This window comes from Lolium rigidum, chromosome 5, assembly GCF_022539505.1.
Source record: "Lolium rigidum isolate FL_2022 chromosome 5, APGP_CSIRO_Lrig_0.1, whole genome shotgun sequence".
Classification (NCBI taxonomy): Eukaryota; Viridiplantae; Streptophyta; class Magnoliopsida; order Poales; family Poaceae; genus Lolium; species Lolium rigidum.
This window is the reverse complement of record NC_061512.1, coordinates 85,323,559-85,338,533: the sequence shown is the minus strand read 5'-3', so window position 1 is coordinate 85,338,533 and position 14,975 is coordinate 85,323,559.

Below are 14,975 nucleotides of genomic sequence, written 5' to 3'. Positions count from 1 at the left end.
ACATAAACAACATATATGATAGATTGATAATCAACTTGACATAGTATTCAATATTCATCGGATCCCAACAAACACAACATGTAGCATTACAAATAGATGATCTTGATCATGATAGGTAGCTCACAAGATCTAACATGATAGCACAATGAGGAGAAGACAACCATCTAGCTACTGCTATGGACCCATAGTCCAGGGGTGAACTACTCACACATCGATCCGGAGGCGATCATGGTGATGAAGAGACCTCCGGGAGATGATTCCCCTCTCCGGCAGGGTGCCGGAGGCGATCTCCTGAATCCCCCGAGATGGGATTGGCGGCGGCGGCGTCTCTAGAAGGTTTTCCGTATCGTGGCTCTCGGTACTGGGGGTTTCATGACGAAGGCTTTAAGTAGGCGGAAGAGCGGAGTCGGAGGAGGCACGGGGGCCCCACACGCTAGAGCCGCGCGGGCCCCCCTTAGGCCACGCGGCCCTAGTGTGGCGGCGCCCCGTCGCCCCACTCCGTTTCCCTTTCGGTCTTCTGGAAGCTTCGTGGAAAAATAAGACCCTGGGCGTTGATTTCGTTCAATTCCGAGAATATTTCCTTTGTAGGATTTCTGAAACCAAAAACAGCAGAAAACGAAGAATCGGCTCTTCGGCATCTCGTCAATAGTTTAGTGCCGGAAAATGCATAATAATGACATATAATGTGTATAAAACATGTGAGTATCATCATAAAAGTAGCATGGAACATAAGAAATTATAGATACGTTTGAGACGTATCAAGCATCCCCAAGCTTAGTTCCTACTCGCCCTCGAGTAGGTAAACGATAACAAGGATAATTTCTGAAGTGACATGCTATCATAATCTTGATCAATACTATTGTAAAGCATATGACATGAATGCAGCGATTCGAAGCAATGATGAAGATAATGAGTAAACAAATGAATCATATAGCAAAGACTTTTCATGAATTATACTTTCAAGACAAGCATCAATAAGACTTGCATAAGAGTTACTCATAAAGCAATAAATTCTTAGTAGAAAGCTTTGAAGCAACACAAAGGAAGATATAAGTTTCAGCAATTGCTTTCAACTTCAACATATAAATCTCATGGATAATTGTCAACACAAAGTAATATAACAAGTGCAATAGGTAAACATGTAAGAATCAATGCACACAGTTGATACAAGTGTTTGCTTCTAAGATAGAAAGAATAGGTAAACCGACTCAACAATAAAGTAGAAGATAGGCCCTTCACAGAGGGAAGCATGGATTACTATATTTGTGCTAGAGCTTTTCATTTTGAAAACAAGAAACAATTTTGTCAACGGTAGTAATAAAGCATATGTGTTATGTATAAGATATCCTATAAGTTGCAAGCCTCATGCATAGTATACCAATAGTGCTCGCACCTTGTCCTAATTAGCTTGGATTAACATGGATTATCATTGCATAGCATATGTTTTAACCAAGTGTCACAAAGGGTACCTTATGCCGCCTGTACAAAGGTCTAAGGAGAAAGCTCGCATTGGATTTCTCGCTTTTGATTATTCTCAACTTAGACATCCATACCGGGACAACATAGACAACGAGATAATGGACTCCTCTTTAATGCATAAGCATTCAACAACGGATAATATTCTCATAAGAGATTGAGGATTAATTGTCCAAACTGAAACTTCCACCATGAATCATGGCTTTAGTTAGCGGCCCAATGTTCTTCTCTAACAATATGCATACTCAAACCATTTGATCATGAAAATCGCCCTTACTTCAGACAAGACGAACATGCATAGCAACTCACATGATATTCAACAAAGTTGTAAAAGTTGATGGCGTCTCCATAAACATGGTTACCGCTCAACAAGCAACTTATTAAGAAATAAGACACATAAGTACATATTCTTCACCACAATAGTTTTTAAGGCTATTTTTCCCATGAGCTATATATTGCAAAGACAAAGAATAGAATTTTAAAGGTAGCACTCAAGTAATTTACTTTGGAATGGCGAGAAATACCATGTAGTAGGTAGGTATGGTGGGCACAAATGGCATAGTTTTTGGCTCAAGGATTTGGATGCACGAGAAGAATTCCTCTCAATACAAGGCTAGGCTAGCAAGGTTGTTTGAAGCAAACTCAAGTATAAAAGGTGCAGCAAAGCTCACATATGAACATATTGTAAGTATTATAAGACTTTACATCATCTCCTTGTTGTTCAAACACCTTAACCAGAAAATATCTAGACTCTAGAGAAACCAATCATGCAAACCAAATTTTAACAAGCTCTATGTAGTTCTTCATTAATAGGTGCAAAGTACATGATGCAAGAGCTTAAACATGATCTATATGAGCACAACAATTGCCAAGTATCAAATTATTCAATACATTATACCAATTACCACATGCAGCATTTTCTGTTTCCAACCATATAACAATGAACGAAGTAGTTTCAACCTTCGTCATGAACATTAAACATAAAGCTAAGAACATATGTGTTCATACGAAACAGCGGAGCGTGTCTCTCCACCACACAAGGAATGATAGGATCCGATTTTATTCAAACTAAAACAAAAACATACAGACGCTCCAAGTAAAGCACATAAGATGTGACGGAATAAAAATATAGTTTCACTAGAGGTGACCTGATAAGTTGTCGATGAAGAAGGGATGCCTTGGGCATCCCCAAGCTTAGATGCTTGAGTCTTCTTAAAATATGCGGGGATGAACCACGGGGGCATCCCCAAGCTTAGACTTTTCACTCTTCTTGATCATATTGTATCATCCTCCTCTCTTGACCCTTGAAAACTTCCTCCACACCAAACTCAAAACAAACTCATTAGAGGGTTAGTGCATAATTGAAAATTCATATATTCAGAGGTGACATAATCATTCTTAACACTTCTGGACATTGCACAAAGCTACTGAAAGTTAATGGAACAAAGAAATCCATCAAACATAGCAAAACGGGCAATGCGAAATAAAAGGCAGAATCTGTCAAAACAGAACAGTCCGTAAAGACGAATTTTTCTGAGGCACTTAACTTGCTCATATGAAAATGCTCAAATTGAATGAAAGTTGCGTACATATCTGAGGATCACGCACGTAAATTGGCAGATTTTTCTGAGTTACGTACAGACGGGGCGGCTCAATTTCGTGACAGCAAGAAATCTGTTTCTGCGCAGTAATCCAAATCTAGTATTGACTTTACTATCAAAGACTTTACTTGGCACAACAATGCAATAAAATAAATATAAGGAGAGGTTGCTACAGTAGTAACAACTTCCAAGACTCAAATATAAAACAAAAGTGCAGAAGTAAAATAATGGGTTGTCTCCCATAAGCGCTTTTCTTTAACGCCTTTCAGCTAGGCGCGAAAGTGTGAATCAAGTATTATCAAGAGACGAAGCATCAACAGAGGGGTTTGGAGTTTTCTCAACTATGCATTGTATCTTATCTATGTAAGTTTCAGAGGCTCCTTTTTCATTACTCTTAGGCTTGCTATTCTCATCAAACAAATTTTCAGGAACAATCCAATCATAATTCTTTTCTAGTGCCTCGCACATTCCTAAGAGCTTGCAAGGTATTGATGTCTTAATCTCCCCTTAACAATTAACTTTATTAGTGTACTTTAATCTATCTTTTTCCATTTTTTCAAAGGTACTAGCAAAGTTGGTATAAGAGCCAAGCATCTTATATTTAATAAAGACTTTTCTAGCCTCTCTTGCTACACCACCAAATTCTTTGAGAAGGGATTCTAAGACAAAATCTTTCTTTTCTCCTTCCTCCATATCACAGAGTGTAAGAAACATATGTTGAATTATAGGATTGAGATTAACAAATTTAGTTTCCAACATGTGTACTAAAGAAGCAACAGCAATTTCATAAGTAGGAGCAAGTTCTACCAAGTGTCTATCTTCAAAATCTTCAATTTGTACTAACATGAGTGAAAAAAATCTTCTATATTATCTCTTCCAATTATAGACCCTCGTCCCACCGGTATGTCTTTTAGAGTGTACTTAGGAGGAAACATGATGAAATTAACAAAAGGTAAATAAAGTAAATGCAAGTAACTATTTTTTTTGTGTTTTTAATATGAAGAATGCAAACAAAACAGTAAATAAAATAAAACAAAGCAAGACAAAAACAAAGTAAAGAGATTGGATGTGGGAGACTCCCCTTGCAGCATGTCTTGATCTCCCCGGCAACGGCGCCAGAAAAAGAGCTTGATTGTGTGTAAGACACACGTCCGTTGGGAACCCCAAGAGGAAGGTGTGATGCGCACAGCAGCAAGTTTTCCCTCAGTAAGAAACCAAGGTTATCGAACCGAGTAGGAGTCAAGGAACACGTGAAGGTTGTTGGTGGCGGAGTGTAGTGCGGCGCAACACCAGGGATTCCGGCGCCAACGTGGAACCTGCACAACACAATCAAAGTACTTTGCCCCAACGTAACAGTGAGGTTGTCAATCTCACCGGCTTGCTGTAAACAAAGGATTAATTGTATAGTGTGGAAGATGATGTTTATTTGCGAAGAACAGTAAAGAACAATTGCAGTAGATTGTATTTCAGATGTAAAGAATGGACCGGGGTCCAGAGTTCACTAGTGGTGTCTCTCCGATAAGAAATAGCATGTTGGGTGAACAAATTACAGTTGGGCAATTGGCAAATAAAGAAGGCATAACAATGCACATACATATATCATGATGAGTACTATGAGATTTAATCAGGGCATTACGACAAAGTACATAGACCGCTATCCGGCATGCATCTATGCCTAAAAAGTCCACCTTCCAGGTTATCATCCGAACCCCTTCTAGTATTAAGTTGCAAACAACAGACAATTGCATTAAGTATGGTGCGTAATGTAATCAACACAAATATCCTTAGACAAAGCATTGATGTTTTATCCCTAGTGGCAACAACACATCCACAACCTTAGAACTTTCGTCACATCGTCCCGCATTCAATGGAGGCATGAACCCACTATCGAGCATAAATACTCCCTCTTGGAGTCACAAGTATCAACTTGGCCAGAGCCTCTACTAGCAACGGAGAGCATGCAAGAACATAAACAACATATATGATAGATTGATAATCAACTTGACATAGTATTCAATATTCATCGGATCCCAACAAACACAACATGTAGCATTACAAATAGATGATCTTGATCATGATAGGCAGCTCACAAGATCTAACATGATAGCACAATGAGGAGAAGACAACCATCTAGCTACTGCTATGGACCCATAGTCCAGGGGTGAACTACTCACACATCGATCCGGAGGCGATCATGGTGATGAAGAGACCTCCGGGAGATGATTCCCCTCTCCCGGCAGGGTGCCGGAGGCGATCTCCTGAATCCCCCGAGATGGGATTGGCGGCGGCGTCTCTGGAAGGTTTTCCGTATCGTGGCTCTCGGTACTGGGGGTTTCGCGACGAAGGCTTTAAGTAGGCGGAAGGGCGGAGTCGGAGGAGGCACGGGGGCCCCACACTCTAGGGCGGCGCGGGCCCCCCTTTGGCCGTGCGGCCCTAGTGTGGCGGCGCCCCGTCGCCCCACTTCGTTTCCCTTTCGGTCTTCTGGAAGCTTCGTGGACAAAAAAGTTCCTGGGCGTTGATTTCGTCCAATTCCGAGAATATTTCCTTTGTAGGATTTTTGAAACCAAAAACAGCAGAAAACAGCAACTGGCTCTTCGGCATCTCGTCAATAGGTTAGTGCCGGAAAATGCATAATAATGACATATAATGTGTATAAAACATGTGAGTATCATCATAAAAGTAGCATGGAACATAAGAAATTATAGATACGTTTGAGACGTATCACCCCCTCCCCTTGCTCCTCATTATATAGGTGGAAGCCCCAAGAGTTGTAGTCCAAGTCTTCGAATAAGACCCCAACAACAAAACCTACTCAAGGGGGAAGTCCTACTCAAGGTGGGACTCCCACCTTTCCTTGAGGGGGGATGGCCGGCCACCTTAGGTGGAGTCCACCTGGGACTCCCCCCTTAGGGTTGGCCGGCCATGCTAGTGGAGTCCCTCCGGTACTCCACCTTCCATAGTGATTTCTTCCGGACTTTTCTAGAACCTTCCATAAATGCACCGGATCATTTTCAAACTTGTAAAATGACTTCCTATATATGAATCTTATTCTCCGGACCATTCCGGAACTCCTCGTGATGTCCTGGATCCCATCCGAGACTCCGAACAAAACTTCGAACTCCATTCCATATTTCATATCTACTTAAACGACATCAAACCTTAAGTGTGTCACCCTACGGTTCGCGAACTATGCAGACATGGTTGAGACTTCTCTTCGACCAATAACCAATAGCAGGATCTGGAGATCCATAATGGCTCCTACATATTCAACGATGACTTAGTGATCGAATGAACCATTTACATACGATACTGATTCCCTTTGTCACGCGATATTTTACTTGTCCGAGGTTTGATCATCGGTATCTTTATACCTCGTTCAATCTCGTCTCTGATAAGTACTCTTTACTCATACCGTGGTATGTGGTCTCTTATGAACCATTCATATGCTTGCAAGCTAATTAGACGACATTCCACCGAGAGGGCCCAGAGTATATCTATCCGTCATCAGGATGGACAAATCCCACTGTTGATCCATATGCCTCAACTCATAGTTTCCGAATACCTAATCTGACCTTTATAACCACCCAATTACGCAGTGGAGTTTGATGTAATCAAAGTACCCTTCCGGCATAAGTGATTATATGATCTCATGGTCGAAAGGACTAGGTAACTATGTTATCGAAAGCTTATAGCAAATGAACTTAATGACATGATCTTATGCTACGCTTAATTGGGTGTGTCCATTATATCATTCATCAATGACATAACCTTGTTATTAATAACATCCAATGTTCATGATCATGAAACGATGATCATCTATTAATCAACAAGCTAGTTATACAAGAGGCTTACTAGGGACTCCTTGTTGTTCACATAACACACATGTATCAATGTTTCGGTTAATACAATTATAGCATGGTATGTAAACATTTATCATAAACATAAAGATATATAATAACCAATTTATTATTGCCTCTTGGGCATATCTCCAACAGTCTCCCACTTGCACTAGAGTCAATAATCTAGATTACATTGTAAGGTACCTAACACCCATGGCATTACGGTGTTGGTCATGCTTTGCCCTAGGGAGAGCTTTAGTCAACGGATCTGCCACATTCAGATCAGTGTGTACTTTGCAAATCTTTACTTCTCCATCTTCGATGTACTCGCGAATCGAATGAAAACGCAACTTGATGTGCTCCAGCTTCTTGTGTGACCTTGGTTCTTGTGCATTGGCGATGGCACCCATGTTGTCACAATAGATGACTAGTGGGTCCAATGCACTAGGGACCACACCAAGCTCAACAATGAACCTCTTCATCCATACCGCTTCCGATGAAGCCTCTTAAGCCGCTATGTATTCCGATTTTGTTGAAGACTTTGCCACCGTGCACTGCTTCGAGCTGCACCAGCTTACTGCAGCACCATTCAATATAAACACGTACCCAGACTGAGACTTAGAGTCATCAGGATCAGTGTTCCAACTTGCATCGGTGTAACTGGTTACAACGAGCTCTTGGTCACCGCCATAACAAAGAAACATATCCTTAGTTCTTTTCAAGTACTTCGGGATATTCTTGACCGTTGTCCAGTGTTCCATTCCTGGATCACTTTGATATTTGCTAGTCAAACTAACAACATGTGCTATATCCGGTCTAGTACACAGCATGGCATACATGATAGAGCCTACTGCCGAGGCATAGGGGATCTGATTCATCCTCTCTCTTTCTTCTGCGTAGCCGGACCTTGAGTCTTACTCAAGACCTTACCTGGCAACATCGGTAAGAACCCTTTCTTACTTTCATCCATTCTAAACTTCTTTAGAATCTTGTCCATGTATGTACTCTGTGAAAGCCCTATTAGGCGTCTTGATCTATCTCTATAAATCTTGATGCCTAAAATGTACGCTGCTTCACCAAGGTCCTTCATTGAAAAACACTTATTCAAATAACCTTTTACACTGCTTAATAGTTCTATATCATTCCCAATCAATAATATGTCATCTACATATAATATCGGGAATGCTACAGAGCTCCCACTCACTTTCTTGTAAATACAGGCCTCTCCATGACACTCGTATAAACCCGAAGTCTTTGATCACCTTATCAAAGCGTCGGTTCCAACTCCTGGATGCTTGCTTCAGTCCATAAATTGAACGCTGAAGTTTGCACACCTTGTCAGCATTTTTAGGATCGACAAAACCTTTGGGTTGTACCATATACAACTCTTCCTCAATGTCTCCATTAAGGAACGCCGTTTTGACATCCGTCTGCCAAATCTCATAATCGAAAAATGCAGCTATTGCTAACAAAATCCTCACAGATTTTAGCTTCTCTACAGGTGAGAAAGTCTCATCGTAGTCAACACCTTGAATTTGTCGGAAACCCTTTGCGACAAGTCGAGCTTTATAGACAGTAACATTACCATCAGCATGTATTTTTCTCTTGAAGATCCATTTATTCTCGACAGCCTTGCGGCTATCAGGTAAGTCTACCAAAGTCCACACTTTGTTATCATATATGGATCCCATTTCGGATTTCATGGCTTCTTGCCATTTGTTGGAATCTGGGCTCATCATCGCTTCTTCATACGTCGCAGGGTCCTCATCATCGTTGTCCACAATCATGACATTTAGACAAGGATCATACCAATCAGGAGTGGTACGTTCCCTGGTCGATCTGCGAGGTTCAATAGTTACCTCGCTCGAAGTTTCATGATCATTATCATTAGCTTCCTCTGTTACCGGTGCGAGCGGCACAGGAACATCTTCCGGTACTGCGCTACTCTGATCAACGAGAGAAGGTTCAGTAACCTCGTCGAGTTCTACTTTTCTTCCAGTCACTTCTTTAGTGAGAAACTCTTTCTCAAGAAAGGTTCCGTTCTTAGCAACAAAGATTTTGCCTTCGGATCTGTGATAGAAAGTATACCCAATAGTTTCCTTAGGGTATCCTATGAAGACGCATTTCTCCGCTTTGGGTTCTAGCTTGTCCGGTTGTAACTTTTTTACATAGGCTTCGCAACCCTAAACTTTAAGGAACGACAGCTTAGGTTTCTTATTAAACCATACTTCATACGGTGTCGTCACAACGGATTTAGATGGTGCCCTATTTAAAGTGAATGCAGCTGTCTCTAATGCATAACCCCAAAACGATAATGGCAAATCAGTAAGAGACATCATAGAACGAACCATATCTAAGAGAGTTCGATTACGACGTTCGGACACACCATTGCGCTGTGGTGTTCTCGGCGGTGTCAACTGTGAAAGTATTCCGCATTTCTTTAAATGCATGCCAAACTCATAACTCAGATATTCGCCTCCGCGATCAGAACGCAGAAACTTGATCTTCTTGTTACGTTGATTTTCTACTTCAGTTTGGAATTCCTTCAACTCCTGGAAAGTTTCGGATTTATGTTTCATGAAATAGATATACCCATATCTACTCAGATCATCTGTGAAGGTTAGAACATAACGATAACCACCGCGCGAGGCTATACTCATTGGTCCGCACACATCGGTATGTATGATTTCCAATAAGTCTGTAGCTCGCTCAATAATACCAGAGAATGGAATCTTAGTCATTTTTCCCATTAGACATGCTTCACATCTATCAAGTGACTCAAAGTCAAGTGACTCAAGTAGTCCATCGGAATGGAGTTTCTTCATGCGTTTCACTCCAATATGACCAAGACGACAGTGCCACATATAAGTAGAATTATCATTCAATTTAATTCGCTTAGCATCAATGTTATGAACATGTGTATCACTGCTATCAAGATTTAACAGGAATAAACCATTCGTCTCAGGCGCATGACCATAAAAGATATTATTCATAAAAATAGAACAACCATTATTCTCAGACTTGAATGAATAACCGTCTTGCATTAAACAAGATCCAGATATAATGTTCATGCTCAACGCAGGCACCAAATAACAATTATTGAGGTTTAAACTAATCCCGAAGGTAGATGTAGAGGGAGCGTGCCGACAGCGATCCCATCGACCTTGGATCCATTTCCAACGCCCATCGTCACTTCATCCCTCGTCAGGCTTCGTTTATTCCGTAGTTCCTGTTTCGAGTTACAAATGTGAGCAACCGAACCAGTATCAAATACCCATGCACTAGTACGAGAACCAGTAAAATAGACATCTATAACATGTATATCAGATATACCTTTCTTCTTCTTGACAAGGCCGCTCTTCAGATCAGCCAAGTACTTAGGGCAATTACGCTTCTAGTGCCCCTTCCCATTGTAGTAATAGCACACAATATCAGGTTTAGGGCCACCCTTAGGCTTCTCAGGAGGCGCGGCAGCTTTCTTGCCGCCCTTCTTGACGTTGCCCTTCTTAGGTTTGCCTTGCTTCTTGAAACTGGTGGTCTTGTTGACCATCAACACTTGGTGCTCTTTCTGTATCTCAATCTCAGCAGATTTTAGCATGGAGAAGAGTTCATGTAACTCCTTGTTCATGTTCTGCATGTTGTAGTTCATCACGAAGTTCTTGTAACTTGGTGGCAGTGATTGGAGAACACGATGAATACCCAGCTGGTTAGGGATGATTATCCCCAAGTCACTGAGCTTCTTCGCGTGCCCGGACATAGCGAGCACGTGCTCACTAACGGAGCTGCCCTCTTCCATCATACAGCTAAAGAAGTGATTCGAAGCCTCATAGCTTTCCACGGCCGCATGAGTTTGAAATATCGTTTTCAGCTCATTGACCAGCTCATAAGGGTCGTGGTGCTCAAAACGCTTTTGGAGCTCCGCTTCTAGGCTGCATAGGATGGCACACTGAACTTGAGAGTACCGAATCACCCGAGTCTCGTAAACATTCTTTTCTTCCTTGGATACTGCAGGGGGTGGTGGGGGACCTAGCGGTGCATCAAGCACATATTGCAGATTTCCGCCATTGAGGAAGATCCTCACATGACGGAACCAGTCGGTGAATGTGGTGACCCTGCATACCACTGCATGTTGTAGTATGCCAGTCGTTGATATAATATTCACGAAGTACCAATCCGCAAATATTACATCCCTCAGAGTAGTACAACAGAACATAGCAGGTCCATAACTCATTCATTTATTATTACAAGCAACATGTACATATCATCTCGGAGCTCCTCTTGGGTCCTAAGAGGGATACTCCCGGGTTCGAGGCGAACCCGACTTAACTTACAATATAAGAGTCTTACTAAGTTATACATTTTATTCCCTCGAGCGAGTTAAGTACTAAGAGTTCGTACTTGCTCGGATGCTACTACTACTCGGTAGGTCTAAGCTTGCTCTCCTCCGGAACCCTCCCCGGTTCCGTAGACTATGAGGTAGTATACTCCTTCGATACCTCCCGAGAGGTCCGGTTCTTCATAGCCGATGACTTCGGCTCCTTCGAGGTCGTCGTTGTCCTCCTCCGGTCGATTCGGACAATCTAAGCGGGGATTTAAGAGTGGTATGAGTACGAGCGTACTCAACAAGTCCATTATAGAAAAGAGGTGTTTAATGCACTATCTACGATATCAGACCAGAAAGTCTAATACCAATGCAGGTTTTGATAAACATTTCTTCAAGAGGTTGCTTTTATTCCAAAGAACTATGTCCGTCAGCCTTCACCGGTTTACTAGAACTTCATGGAGTTCCTTTCCGGTAGCGTTCGCAGTTCCAAATCCCGGAACAGGGAGTGATAGGTCACGATTCATTACACTCGCGAGAGGTGTGTTGCTTTACCCATAAGAGATCTTATCCTTGGTGCCAACCGGGCAGCTCTCCCGTCCACACTTCCTTCGGTGTGAGGCCCGGTATAAGGTCTAGCCAATCATGTTCCTCCGCTACCTCGAACACCCACCCTTTGTTGCAGTTCCGACCTTGGGTCCTCGCCGGTCAACGTATCCAAAGGATACCTTCCGACCTCGACTATTACCAGGTCGCAACCATGGTCCTTCGCCGGTCGTTGCAACCCCTCATAGACCGCATTACCGTGGGGAATTAGAATGGGATCCCCACCCTCCGGTTGTTCTCGCAAGATACAACTGCTACGGTAAGCGCATCCGTTGATGAACGAGAGGTGGAAACACTTTTGACTACTCCGTCCCACTCCGGATCTTATGGTTAACACGGTTATTACGGCACAAGAATCACTGGACGACATTTGTTGTTTAATCCTAGATGGATATAAACCCATTGCAATGGAACCTCCACCATGTCAACACAATCCATGGTTCCATTGCCAACCACATAGTCATATTCATAGTTATGAAAATAGTGGTTTTGCTTTTTATGCAATAGTGATAAACATAGTACTTCTGCAAGTAATTTGGTAAAAATACTCAAATGACATGAGCAAGTGATGAACTTGCCTGAACACTGCAAAGTGTTGTAGTTGGATGGTGTGGACTGACCCTTGTCCTCTGTTGCTGAAAAATAGCATCATTGTCTGATAAGGGCAATGGTTAAAGAAGCAATTATGCATGATTCAACTTTTAGGGTTGTTCCCCCCCTTCCGGTGTTTTTATCATTTTATGTGAGAGGTAAATACTAAGAACAATTTAGGGATACTTTGTTTAGGGTAAAATACTACCTTGAAATGTTGTCAAGGTGTTTTTTACAGTCCAAAAGCATTTATGGACTTATTTTCATTATTGAAAATATAAGGTGTGATTTAAATGATTATTTTAATAATCAAATTTGGACTCAATCTTGTTTGTCTCCAAAAATTTCTTTTCATATTTTATTATGATAGAAAATTTTATCCTGAGTAGTTTTCATATTTTTAATTATTTTTTAGAGCTATTTATCATTTTCTATGCATTTTCAAAGTTTCAGGGTTAAATGAAATTGTGAAATTACCAAAATGTCCCTGGGCCCACCTGTCAGGGTGGCCCAGCGGTTAACCCTAACCCGAGCCGCCTGTCCAGCTCGGTCGGACGCACCCGTCCCCTTCCTCTCGCACACGCGCTAACCCTAACTCCTCTGAGCTCTGGCGACTCCCGTGTCACCGCCGTCTTCGCCGATTTTCTCCGGCCAACTCCGGCCATCGCCGGCGGTGAGATGGGGCGCATCTGAACCGCTGTTTGACGGCGCTTCAGATCCACCGCGTCGATCTGTTCCTCGTCACCTCTTCGTTTCGCCCCCAACTCCTCTGCTCGCCTGGCCGTGGTGATCCGCGGCGATTCGTCGCCCGCCGACGATCCTGGCACCGTGGCGCGGCCGTGTGCCTCACCGGGGTGATGCTGGGGCATTTGCGCCCGGCGACGCCTGGCCTGACTGCGGCCTGGCGCTGCCGTGGTTGGCCCGTGCCGCCGTGCCGCCATGGGCATGCCGCGGTGCTCTGCTCCAGGTACGTTCGCCTCCTTCTCTCCTGTCTTCTCTACCTCCTCTCCTCCTCTGGATGCCATGGCATCCACCTTGTTGTACTACTGCTGCTACGCCGATGTGCTCTGCGCCATGCTTGCCCTGGTGCTGCCTTGATGTGCTAGCTGCTGCTGCCTACATGCGCCATGAAGTCTAGCTGCTGTGCTTTGCTACTGCTATGCGTATGCTGCTGTTGTGCTGCTGCCGTGGATCCTAGCTGCTGTGTTGTGTTGTTCTTCTCTATAACTTGCTGTTGTAACTCATGAGCTCTTGCTCATGAGCATACTGTGATGCTATGCTTAATTCATTTGCTACTGCTGTTGCTCTGTGTACCATGCCTCTCCTGTGTGTGCATTTCCTTGCCCCTGGCTTGATGAATGTGTGTCATCCTTGCAATTTGCAAGAGCCAGTGCTCCTGATGTGCTATTCTCTCGTGCTATAATTCCTCGGAACCGCCCATTGGGCATTGTTGTTGGCTAAACAACACCATCCAAGTGATGGTGTGCTTCTGGATACAATTGTATTTAGCTCATTAGCTTATCTGTGTTGCAATTCATTAAGAAATGTGACTGTTTAATTAATATAGTCATTGTATTGATGCTAGAGTTGGTTCTAGCATGCTGTAGCATGCTCCAGCAAGCTTTCTGATGATCTTGTGATCATCAGTTGCTTGTGAAAGCTGCTGTGTTGTTACTGTGCCTCACTGCTGCTCAACCTGTGATGTGTGTGTGTCACACAGGCTTGTGCTGGTGTGTGCTGGCTCAAGCATCTGCTGATGCTTGTGATGATCCATTGGATCATGTGCAAGTGTTCCAGTTACTGGTGACTTATGTATTTCATTTATCTGTATAGCTTGTCCTTGTTTATTGGATAAATGAGATGAACTGCTTGCAGTGATGACTCTTATAATTAATTTGATTGAGCTAGAGGGATGCCAACAGTTGTTGGGGACCCTAGCTCCTCTTTGAACCTATCTGGGTGATGATACAAGTGCTTGGCTTAATGGTTTTGTGGTTGAGGTGACCCTGACAACATTTCTTTGCTGTTTAGGTAGCTCCCACCCTTGTTGGCTTGCTGTGGCTCACTAGATGCTCTCTGGTTGATCCTTTTGTTGGATTTCCAGTAGCTTTTGCTGTTGAAAATCAAATAGACAATAATTTCTCTAATGTCTGATGGTTTAGTGAACCATTTAGTGCTAGGTGAGTTGGGCTAGGCTAGCTGTGGATCAATCCTTGCTAGATTCTTTGGTTTGCCCCAGTGATGATACACTTGGCTTGACCAATTCTTCCCTAGGATTAATTTCTTCTGGCTTATTCTCCATTTTGCCAGCATCAAATGGTTTAACACCAAATGATGATGCACACAGGGTAATCATACCCTCTGGCTTGTGTATGTGTTATGCACATGCTTGTGTTATGAGCAAAACTGATGTTTGCTCATGGATTTGAGTATACTGACTCCGACTCCTAGAATTAATTGTTGGTGTAGAGGATTGCTTCTATGATGTGCTTGTGCTTGCCCTGCTCCTCCTTGCAAGCTGGTGCTGCTTGGTTAATTTCT